Source organism: Lemur catta, chromosome X (assembly GCF_020740605.2).
Source record: "Lemur catta isolate mLemCat1 chromosome X, mLemCat1.pri, whole genome shotgun sequence".
NCBI classification, from domain to species: domain Eukaryota; kingdom Metazoa; phylum Chordata; class Mammalia; order Primates; family Lemuridae; genus Lemur; species Lemur catta.
The window spans coordinates 23,757,226-23,770,081 of record NC_059155.1 but is presented as its reverse complement, the minus strand read 5'-3'; the positions used below and the strand labels follow the sequence as shown (position 1 = coordinate 23,770,081).

At 40.2% G+C, this 12,856-nt stretch overlaps 1 protein-coding gene across 1 annotated transcript in view; it reads right to left on the bottom strand.

Moving 5' to 3' along the window:
• GRIA3 (glutamate ionotropic receptor AMPA type subunit 3) overlaps nucleotides 1–12,856 on the bottom strand; it is a 274,784-nt gene that overhangs the window by 112,776 nt on the left and 149,152 nt on the right. The window lies entirely within an intron of this gene.

The window sequence follows — 12,856 nt, the reverse complement described above, 5'->3', positions numbered from 1 at the left end:
CCCACAACAAAGAATTATCCAGCCCCAAATATCAGTGGTGTGGAGGATGAGAAACTCTACCTCAGGGTCATCATTCTTACCATAATTTTCATGAGTAATGCTGTATTAATCCTAAGCATTACAGTTCACAAAGTACATTTTTATTAGCTCAAAATTTGTAAGTGGGATGAATATTTTCAACCAAATGTGTTGGTTGGAAGTTGGAAGTTTTTGACTAGATACTTGATATAAGTTTATTTCCTTGACGCAAAATACAGTAAAAATTCTAGTTAATTGAGGATGCAGGTGGGGGCAACAGGCAGGGGGGAAACATGGAAGTTAAAGACACTACCAGAGTTGAAACTGGGTTTTGTACTGGCCTGAAGCTAATACAATTTTAGGAGCTCTCTTTAAGAAAAATAATATAAAATTATGAACAGCATAATTTGGAACAAGGCCTTGGAAAGAAGCCATGCAAGTAAGGGGCTGTTAAGCTTAAACTCCATGATAAATTCCTCTTTGGATGCAGCTATTAAAGGACTTAAAAACAACCTGGGAAGACCTCAAAATTGTACACATGTCAAACCAGAACTATGTATGAAAGGCTGTAATAAAAATAACTACAACTGCTCTTATTTGAGTGCCTAGTATATGCCAGGCACTGTGCTAGGTGCTTTGTGTGTATTTAATCCCCAGAACAATTTAAAATATTAAGTATCATTAGTCTCATTACAGAGATAAGGAATCTCAGCCAGAGAGAGTTTAAGGCCACACGGCTAGGAAGTGGTAATGCTGGAATCAGAACCTGGGTCTATCTGCCTCTACAACCCATACTGTTGGCAGTACTTCACATGGTTTCCAAATATATGCTAAATAGCAAATGCCAATAATTGCTCTAAATTCTCACAGAAGAGGAAGAAGAGACATCTAAGGTCTGAGATGGATGAGGAAGGCTTCATGGAGGAGACAAGGTTTAAGCTGGCCCAGAGAAGTGGAACCATGCATTGGAATATCATACCAGCATTACAAACTCTCATTTCAAGTGCTGGGTTAGAGAGAGGGGGACAGGGAGGGAGAGAGAGAGAGAGAGTAAAGAGAGAGAAAGAGAGAGAGCTTATTTTTTGATTAATTTAAAATATGAGCCACATTTCTGACTGATTATTTATGGAGGAAATGAAAGGTTAATGAATGTCTTGGGGAGGTGATTTCTCATGCTGCCATGACACGAAATGAGCTGTTAGTTATCTTCTGGGATGTATTCTTCAGTGTCTGCTTGTGAGAAACATCCTTGCTGGAGACATTCGTTAACTTTTGGTGGCAAGTTGGGACCATACATTTGTTGAATTTTTAATTCACTGACAACCATCAACATAATAAAATCAGAGGGTTTTGAGTTCTGCCAGAAAAATGAGCAATATTCCTAAAGACATCTGACAGAGCTTAGAGAGAAATAAGGAAGGAAGCCCAAAGGAAATGGAGCCAGTCTGTCTCACCAGAGGCAGAGTTTAGTGTCCTTTTCAGCACAGGAAGGTGAAAGAGGGCAATAGAAGATGTTAGTGTTGCAAGAAAAGACCCAAATGAGAACCCAGGAGCTCGGCCTTGTCATTTACTCACTGTTTGTGGGCAAATTGCTCAAAATTTTCTGAGCCCCCATTGCCTTCTCTGTAATCTGGCCCTTCCTACCTCAGCAGTGTTTCCAGGATCAAAATGGATAACTCTACAAAAGTGTTTGAGATGTACATTATGTAAGTTATGTGATGTTATATAAATGTGGGAAGAGGTCATTCACTGAGACATTGTTTTTCAGGTTCAGAAAAACTTGAAGCTCTATCTGCTTTAATCCATGCCCAGTTTGGTCTGTTCAGAACAAATTGACTTATTTGAAAGTAGTTCTCTCACAATATCATCCTTTCAAAACTTAGCCTTAAACTGGAAGAGACGGGAAAGTTATCTAAAGATAGGAACATTTAGGTGTCACAGAGCTGCTGCATTGAAGCCCATAATTAATTCCTCATCCTCGCTTTCAGTGCCTTCTTAACTCTAACTTAACATACAGTTCTTACCGATCTTGATTTTTCCAGTTCACAGTAAATTAAAAGCTGCAAACTAGAAGGGGTGTGTATGGAGGGAGGGAGTGATATTCGAAAGAGGTGCATTAGTACCAGAGGAAGCGATAGACTGACTTAGAGGAGAAGGAGGGAATGAAAAAAGCAGACAACATTGTACTACTGCACAGTGTAATCATGGATGTTTGCTGTGAATGCCTGAGTCATCTGGCTAGCATTTTTTCTGTGCTCAGTAATTTCTGCTGAAAAATCCAGGGATATGTGTAATACATTTTAGGGAAAGTTTCCATCAGGAATGCTCAAAGTGCCAATACTTAAGAGATAACTTCAGTTATCTTGAAATCTTATGTGTGGCAGCTGTGGTCCTACTGATGTGAGCTAAGGGAGGCCTCACTGCAAAAAGTGTCATGGTTTTGAATTTTTGGTACAGGGCTTGTGGGAATAGGGTGGGATGGGAGAGTTATATGTAATATGGTGAATAATAGAACTAGTTAGGGGAGCAGTTCTTGTTCAGTTAGTCCTAAATCTTTATTCTTTCCATCTGCTCTAGATGAACAAGGTGTAAATTGTATCCTCAGTTATTTAATGACTCTGGTAACCAAGAGAATATTCAACTTTGCTTTTACAGTAATTATAATAGCTCTTCCTGAATTAGTTTCAGAACTTCAAGTATAAAAGCTGTTTTTACAGTCGACCGTGAAATTTAAGGAAGAAATAGCAAGTTCCCAAATCCACATCCTGCATTCACTTTGCCTTTGTAAGATTTGTTGGAGATGATGGATGGCTTGATGTGATGGCAGATATGTTAAATGCAATAAAGGGAAATGTGTGAAATGTAGATAAAATTCATTGTTTTAAGGAAATTTATTTTTATCCTCACATATAAGATCTGAAAGAAAAAAACGCCGCAATCCTCATTCACTGAAGCTTAAACAGCAGAGTTTCATTTGCAGAAGAAAGAGCTCTTACATCCTAGCACACTGAGCCATGCATGCAGCACCAAATTATTTGTCAAAGAAGTCAGTGAATCATAGTCAACCTATTGGGGGAGACTTTCCCTTACTGACCACCCTGCCATCCACTTATCTGTGAAATTGGAGGCTGGGTATCATGAGTAGTTAAAAATAATTCATAGACTAGCCCATTGGTTTTCTATGTAAGAGGCCCTTTCTTTTTCAATTTAATGTTTAATCTAGACATTTTCATAATTTTAGAAATTTGAAATGAAATTGCTCCACAAGACTACTTGAGAGAGGCCCACAGATCCTTTGGGAGGCAAAAGCATCTGTTTTTCTATGCTCAGATTTTAGAAAAAAAAGATGTGTGTGGAGAAGTGTGTATGTTCCCCCCCTTCTTAGATCCATCTGGTATGCAGATTAGGTTATTTGCAGACCTAAGTATCTCCATGTTTGGATTTTCTACATCAGTGCCAAAAAAGGATCTATGTATAAAGATTGATCTTGCTTTGAGTACAGAACATGCCTTGATGCTCACCTTATTCTGTTTCTCATTGATTTAGGTATCCTGTGAATGTCTGAGGGGCTGGGAGAGAAGTGCAGGTGTGGGGAATTTCTGGTTTTAATTCACCAGATTTTCCTCATTTATCATATGAAAATTTTTTCTTTAAGAAAAAACTATTAGACCACATTCTTTATGTTCAAAGGGAAGACATTTTCCTTTTCCTGCTCCCTTAGTTTTTTTTTTTTTTAAAAGATACTGTTGTCCTGTGGCCCCCTATCTAAATTCAGTTGTGTTGGGAGCTGAGTGAGTGGTATGCTACAGAAATCAGCCTTAGAACATACCACACTTCCCAGAAGAAATCTTCCATATGATAAAAGGCGCTTATCTTTTTGAATAAAAATCCCAAGCTATTAAATTGCTTGAGTCTTAGTAAATACATATCAGAATCAATTATGTAAGAATTCTTTTATAATAATCTCAATCTGCACACACATGCTCTCCTATAACCAAATGACAATGCTTCATATTGCAGTCATCTGACTTGAATAAATGTGCTGGGTTAGTGAGGCAGAGATGAGCCAATCACCCGCACCAAAGTCAGTGCAATGGCAGTGGGGGTGGGGCAGATTGAGAAAGAAAGGCTGGAGCTTTTCATAAAGAAGGAAAAAGGAAGTATAACCGAGGAATCTCATCAATGCTTCTGCTGTCTACAGGGAAGCTTATGCAGAGAGAAGGCAATTGAATAAAATGCTAGGATGTGAAGATTAGAGGACAAGGATTTCACCAAAGGGAAGTTTCACTTCCCAGACTTTAATATTGCATTCACCAAGGCTCAATGGAATATGTGGAAGATTTAATGCTAAACAGCAGGAGAGGCAAAGAAACCATACAAATAAGAGGCAATAAATGGCCACAAGTAAATTAAAGGAGCAACAGATTATTCTTACTCTTGGGGATAAGGGACCACATAAATGCATGTTGACCTTTGTGAGAACACCTCATTGTCTTAATCCTAAAACAGTATACCTCAAATTTCACTCCTTCACAAAATTCCTTAATGACTTGTGTCTTATCTGCATGACACATTACTATTATTTACTTAGTATTTTTTTTACAGCTAGTCACTTCTTTACTTAAATCTGCTTGTGTCTGATGTGATAATATCCATAAGACCACATACAAGAAAATAAATACAACTGTATGAAAATAAAATATATTCATCCAGGTGTCACTGAAAATCCTCTCTGTACCACTAGGGGTGGTGAGATATACTGCCTTAAAGCAGTTTTGTCTTTAGGGAAGAGAATGTAGATCATGTTTCCCTGTCCTGATGAAAGGTTAACTTGCCATTTATGGTTGAAATCTTAAGAGTCTCCAAGGGAGCGTAATGATGGACAGAGTTTTGGAGGTAGCAAATGATGGCTGGGACTAGGTACAAGTGACAAATCTGGAGACTTACAAGACCATTTTACATGTACTGCCCTACCCAGGAAGCTCTGCAGTTTTTTTTTTTTTTTGAGACAGAGTCTTTCTGTGTCACTCTGGGTAGAGTGCAATGGTGTCATTGTAGCTCACTGCAACCTCCAACTCCTGGGCTCAAGCAATCCTCTTGCCTCAGCCTCCCTAGTAGCTGGGACTACAGGCGTGCATCACCATGCTGGGCTAATTTTTCTATTTTTGGTAGAGATGGGGTCTTGCTCTTGTTCAGGCTGGTCTCAAACTCCTGAGCTTAAGCAATCCTCTGCCTTGGTCTCCCTAAGTGCTAGGATTACAGACATGAGCCACTGCACCCGGCCTAGCCCTGCAACTTTGATCAGCTAGAGTCGTTGGTCATGGGGCCAACAGTAAATATTGTAAATCCCTAGACCTGTCCAGCAGCCAACTTTTGTAAAATGATGCTATAACCAGCTATAATGCATTTTCAAACACTGTGCCTTTTCTCAGAGTACCTCATCTAGAGGACTTTTCATGGCACCCTATTTATATTTGGAAATATTCCAGATGTTTTTTCCAGACGGTGGGGTTGAAGTGATTTTAACTAGTATTCGATCTAGAACAGTAGAGCAAAAGGAAATCAGTTTCTCTTCAACATGCCCATGTATATGATTTTCATAGCCTCTCTGCATTTTGTAGTGGCTATCCCCCCAAGTGAGTGATAAATTTATTTTAGACAGTTCATTTTAAATGACAATGCTCTTGATGTCTTCTTTTGTGAAATTTACTGTGAACTATTTTTATATTTTACATTCACATTCGCAGCAACTTTTGTTTTAATATTTACAGACTTATTCTAAATATCAAATTGTATCTTTGTATTCTCTGTAGATGCTGCAAAATCGTTTGGGCCCAAGGCAACTATAATTAGGACTAGGACAGTATGGGCGTTGTGTAGCAAGCTTGGGAGTGCCAGTGAACTCATTACTTGGACTTAAAAAAAATGGAGTGGCACCATCTGGCATATATCTGAGTGGTTACTCAAATGCGTGTAACAATTAAGCTCTGCCTCAGTGCCCAGTTGCACTGACAGGTGTTTCCAGCCACAATCACTTGAAGATGGGTGGGAGAAAACAGGACTTCCTTCATTGGCCCAGGAGTCACACCTCCCTATCTTTAGGTATTTATTAGGATCAACAACTCTAGCATCACACCTAAAATGACACCTTACGGTGTTTACACTTGTGAGAATCTGAAACTCTTTATAAACGTGATCCGAGTCACACCCTTAAAGCTTCAAACAAATTGGTATTTATTAAAGGTGATGTACTAGAAAGAGTCATGAACCTAGAAGTCAGATGGTTCTGAATTCAAATCCTGCCATATACTTATTAGCTCCATTATTGTGTGCAAAATTGATGCATGGATGGTAGGGTACAGTAGTAGCAACACCGGTCCAGCCCAGAACAGTGAAGCCTCGAAGTGGGTAGTGGATAGAAAGAAACATGTGGAGACATGGAGAATAGGATGTTATCCTTTTGAACTTCCTAATTATGCCTCTTCTATTTCTATGCATTTTCTATTTGTGCAACACTTCCAGCATTCGACGCCCTAATCTATGAGATTTTCTGATTACTGAAGGAAGTGAGTGAACATGTTTATATTTTCAAATAAAATTAAATATCTCTCAGAAACCCAATGTGCTTTTTGGGCCTTTGGTTTTCAGGGTAATTGCTTACTTGGCAGGTTTCTCTCTCTTCTGGGAGCCATGTCATTTAAGTGGAACTCAATTTGCAAATGGATGACAAATGATAGAGGCTTAGTTCATGGGAGGCAAACACAGAATTCTCCTAATTCACAAATGTTTGGTTTGGTCTTTCACTTTTGCTATTTGGATCTGAAATTATCTTCCCTACTCTGCCAACTCATCCACCTTTGTGATCACACTGACACACTAACAGTTCAAGCACCATAGCCAGAATTACAGACTTTCAGCCAAACACAGGGGGCTCTTGAAAGCCGATTGTTAAATATTCAGTAATTTTGCGAGCCAGTTATTAAACCATTGGTAGTTTGAAATCAGCCATGGTGGGAGCACTACCACCATAGAAATCGACCAATACTACAAATCAGGGCTTTTTCTTCCTTTCTCCAACAGTTTTCCAGTACCACTGGACTCAGAAAGAACATGAATTGAAGTCCTCAGTGGATGGAAGGGCTGCCTCTATTAACCACATTTCATTCTTCTCTTCTTTTAATGAACATTTGTTGAATGCCTGCTCTGTGCCAATTCTGGAACTAGACCCTGGGGAGACAGAGGGCACAAAAACCTGGTGCCTAGCCTGGAGGATCTCACACTCAAGTGGGAAAGACAGCCAAGTTAACAGACAATTATAACCCAGTGGGAGAAGTGTGAGAACAGAAATATGTACAAGGTACAACTGAGGAGAGAATGATTAACTCATAATCTGCTATAGATAGAAAGTACTTTGTCTCCAACTAAAGAGCTAAAGAATTTTTTCCTGTGGCTTTTACAAGTGGGAAACTGACAAACAGGTAACTTAAATAGAATGCTATTTTGAAAATGAAGAGAGATGTATTTCAGAGGGCTATTTCTCTTGATTTCAGAAGAGCCTTGCTGTTTTACTGTGCTTACACACTAGACGAAAGATTTTTATTTGGAGCAACTATAAGCATTTGGTAGTGATGGTAGCCAGGGCTGACTCCATGAGAAATTGTGACTGAAATGATTGGTGGGAAAAGTCAAGTTGGTGGGGGTATAAATGGTTAGATATTAAATAGAATGGGATCTGCTGAAGGCAATGCATCCCAGCTTTGCCACTTATAAGCTGCGTAACCTTAGGCAAGTTACTTAACCTCTCAGCCTCAGTTGTCCATCTGTAAAATAGGAAACATAATAGTTGAGAGGCAGTATAGTAGGATGATCAGGAGTACAGGCTGGACTGCCTGGGTTAGAGTCCTTTCTTTGCTGTGTAACTTTGGGCATTTAACTTAAACATTCTGGGTTTCAGTATCGTTATCTGTCAAATGGCTCTATCATTAGTATCTACTTCATAGAAAAATGAAATAATGTATCTCTAGTTCTTAACAGAGTCCCAATTCTTAATGCTCTCCCTGCTTTATTCCTTATTGTGATGTCCCCTCCCTTCATCCCTCTCTGCAGAAATAACATCTATCCTTCAAGGCCCAGTACATATGCAGCCTCCTCCAAGAAGCCTTCCCTGATTTCACATTCCGCAACACCAACAAGTAGAGAAGTTTCCTGCTGCTTTGGGGTGGGGGATGTGGAGGGGCATCAGTGCTCAGGTGCAGGGAAGTACTGGGGCCACTGGTTAGGATAACACCGGGTTGGAGGTGGAGGGAAGGAGCTGAAGTTTGCACTTGGAGTTTAGGCATTTGAGTTGACAGCACAAAAAGGACAAGAAGCTGGGAGTAAACCAACAACAAAGTAACTCACACTGCTACCTCCCACCATCCCTCCCCTTCCACCCCCAGCGTTGATCAAAACTGTGAATTCAAACCCTACATCAACCATGGTTGGGAAGGAGATAAGAGAGAGAGAGAGAGAGGGAGAGAGAGAGAGAGAGAGAGAGAGAGAGAGAAGAGAGAGAGAGAGAGAGAGAGAGAGAGAGAGAGAGAGAGAGAGAGAGAGATGGTGGTGGTACTGGAAGGGAGGGTTCTGCCTAGACACAAAGGAGCACAGGCCATAACCTAACTGGGTACGTGTAGTCATCACAGTGTTTCCAGCACAGGGGAGAATGGAGGTTAGGGGTGGCTATGAGAGAGGTAAGAGCAGGAATTCGGCAATGCCAGTAAGATAGATCTCTCCTCTGCCCCACTCTGCAGTTACACCCGGACCTTGGCCTTATCCATGCTTCATTTCAGGAGCAGGGAGGCATAACTATTCCAGGCTTTCTTACTTGAATCCATAGAGACCTTCGGGGTAAAGAGAACACTAAGGAACACAATCCACATTCCCTGGAGGCCCAGGCTACATGGATATCTTAGGACAGTATTTCTCAAAGTGGATTTCTCTATGTGGATCATCTGACAAATCTATAAAAATTCAAGCACCTGAGCTCCTCTCCAAAGAGCCTAATTTCCAAGCCTGGGTTAGGGCCAGGGAGCCTGCATTTTAACATCTCATCTTGGGTGATTCTGATACACACTGAGATTTAAGAACCTCCTTTCCATCTGACGCACTTTTAAAAGCTAAAAGCAGGACCCTCATGAAAGGGGGTAGGAAGGGAGACACTGAGTGTATAAGATACTCCCTTGGGCAGTACTCATGGGAAGCCCTGGACAGGCAGGGGGCAGCATGGGGACACTCACCTAGACCCCTGAGAAAGGAGCCAAAGGAAGAATTTCTGAAAGGTTCTTGTTTTAAATAGGACTCCCCACAGGCAGATCCTGAGACAGAGATTTGAGGACCAGTAGTTTAATGGGAGGTGATTCCAGGAAGCACTGGTAGGGGGAGTGAGGAAATGAGACAGGGAAGAAGAAGAAGCCAATATAGATAGGTGCATTAATGAGCAGATTAGCTCTGGGACCTCTGGGGATGGTGGGAAACACAGCAACCGAAAGGGCCAGGAAGCTAGGGTCTTTGACTTTCAAGTCCCATTCACTGTTAGCTAATATTAATAGTGGCTATCAGGAGTATTAATTCCTCCCCAAATCTTCTGACCTGTGTCACTCTCAGGCTGAGAGAAAGTCTTCAAGTGGATAACAGCACGTGCTTATGATAGGTTGCCATTGGCAGGTATAGGGAAGGCTAATGCTGAGGGGGTATGGGTAGGGCACCAACAACATCTGCTATATCGTGATAACCTTATGTCACATGTATAGCATTTTATAGTTTATGTATTTCCTTGACTTATATCACTGCAACTGATCAAATCAAACCAAACCAATTCATGAGGTGGGCAGTAAAACACAATGATGATGACAGTGGACTCAAGTCAGACCAGCCAGTTCTTCCTCTTCCTAGCTTGAGGTGACCTTGGACAAGTCATATTACCTCTCTGAACCTCAGTTTCCACATCTTTAAAATAGAGGTCATTATGGCACCTGCCTTTAGGGTTATTGTGAGGCCTAAATGATGAAATGCATTTAAAACCCCTAACAGAGCACTTGCAACATAAGGAGAGTCAACCAACACTGTTTCCTGTTATTCCATCGCTATCTCTTTACTCACCTCGTGCACCCCACAGCATATAGCCACAGTGTGGCACTGAGGCAGTGCTCAATACGTGTTTCTAACATGGAAGGTTTAACGTAGGAGTCCCCAACCTATGGTGAGTTGTATAATTACTTCATTATATATTACAATGTAATAATAATAGAAATAAAGTACACAATAAATGTAACGCGCTTGAATCATCTTGAGACCATCACCCTGTCCCTGGTCCGTGAAAAAATTATCTTACATGAAAACGGTCCATGGTGCCAAAAAGGTTGGGGACTGCTGGCTTAAAGGGCAGTGCACCTAAAAGATGATGCTATTTAAAATAATACAAAAATCTAGAAAAAGTGTACTAAAGGGATGAGCCTTGAACAAGTTCAGATGCAGGAGATGGAACCAGGGAAGGCTTCCTCACGAGGAAGGAGGGATCTTTTAAACTAGGTTTTGAATGATGGGAGGGGGGAACTGTTGCTGGCAGGGAGAAGGGAAGAAGGGAAGAGAGGATCCTAGGTGGAAAGATGCCCTGGATAAAGGCCTGGTAATGGGACATAACAGAAGACAAACATGAGTCAACATTTATTGAGCTCTTACTGTGTAGAAGGCATGGTGTTAAATGATACTTTTTTACATACTTCATCTCATTGAAGCCTCACTACAACTCTTTAAGGTAGGTGCTATTATTAATTTTATCTTCCAGGTTAGAAAATTGATGCACAGAGAAGTTGGTTAACTTGCCTCAGGCCTCACAGACAGAAAATGGTAGAGCCTGAAGTCAAAATCAGATTAGTCTGACTCAAGAGCCTAGTCACTAAGTGTTAGCAGCTGTAATGACAATTACTGATGATAAGAATTGTTATTATTATTATTGTGAGATAGTCAGCTACCATCATGAAGTCAATAAGTACCTGCAGTTATTATGTATTATTACCTAAGTGGGGAGCAGTTGTGGCCTGAATCTTTGGAAATTCTCCTTTGTTGCTGGGCGTCCTGGGAATCTCCTTTTGGTTTCCTGTAATTATTTTGCAAAGCTTTGTGCTTGGTTCATATGATCATGACTCCAATTTTCGATTTCCTATCAGCACATGACATGAGTTGTCATTATTTAATCACAAGCTGCACTTGTGATGAATGTTGGATAATCAGAACAAAAGCACAGGAAAAATAATTAGAGGGAACCAAAGGGAAGTGGCTCACAGCCTTGAACAAGAGATTGTGTGAAGGTTTCTAGGACTCAGTCCCTGAAGCTCTGACAATGTATTTGGATCCTTGTCTGAATGCAAATGAATGACTCCATCAAATTATAGGCAGCTTGTCACAGTGCAGGTTATTTAGCTAGTTAAAAGTCTGAGCGAGCTGGTGCCTCTCTGCACTGTGCTCTGAAGATAACCAAACTTGTGTTCTGACCAGGCAAGTTAATTTAAAATAAGTGACCTCAATTGGGTAATGGCTGCAAGTTCAAATTCAAGAATCACTATAATTAGTCCCAGATGGATCTTAATTGTTCTTTCAGGAGACAGAGTGGGGAAGGAGGAAAGAGAAATGCCCAAGCCCAAAGTAAAGGTTATTAGCCATACCTTTCAAGAGCAGGGAAGCTGATTGGGGCAAGGGCATAGTTAATGTTGTATAACAAGAGTTTCATTGCTGCCTTTCCGAAAGCATCCTTTTAGATGTGGTACATAAAATGAGTCTAGCTCTCTAGGAAATAAGGACTAGAATTTAGCACTTTTAACCATGTGGTCTTCTGCAAATTCTTTAACCTTCTTATGCCTGATTCTCATCTATGTAATGGAAAAAACACCATTAGTCCTACCTATCTCATAGGATTGAAGGAGATATTTTGTGAAAAAGCTTTGAAAAAAATATGGAAAGCTCTACAAGGCAGTATTTATTCTTGCTTTAATTCAGGAAAGTTTCCTAAGCAAAGATGTGTGATGTTAGAGTATAAGCCTGCTTTAGGTGTGGCCTCTTATTTGTTCTTTAGACTCTCCCATAAACAAGGTACCTTCTGAGCTACACCTCTCAGAAGGTGAAAGGATCATAGTGGGGATATGTTCAGCACCACATCTGTGTGGTGGTACATGATGTTCTCATTTGTTAGGTGCACCCACAGAGCTGAAAATTATTTTCACTTTGTAAACTTTTGGAAGAAGTCAGAGAACACATAAATTTAGCATTTTTATTATAAAATTGGATCCTTCTTCATTTATGTTAATATAAATCTTTTACTTAAAATTATGTGCTGGCACAGAACTGTGGTACCATTGGGTTAGTCTAAGTCACAGTGAGAGCAGGATGGCTTTATCCCCGCTTTTTTATATGAATACTTGGATTTTCCTTCAGTGTTCTGATACATTCTAATTGCCCATATCTTTCCAAGCCCTAGAAGTCAAAAGTAATAGGAATTTGTACAATGGTAAAATGAAATAAGTGAAGAAATCAGTGCAAAGCCTTAGAAGACCAAGAATTTAACCAACTGGGGATGTACAAAATAACTACATTTTAAACTGCTTTTTTCCTCCATTCCACTTCTTAGAGGGAATTGTATTCTGATGCCCATTTGAGTCCCCCTTAATGGAATATAAGTATTTAAAACAGAGATTTACAACCTATGCCTACTGACAGTAATCACAACTGTTTATCCTTCAACTTGAACCAAAACTCATTACAGGAGCTTGCTTTTAAATCAGAGTCCATGTTCTGCCTTGTTAGATGA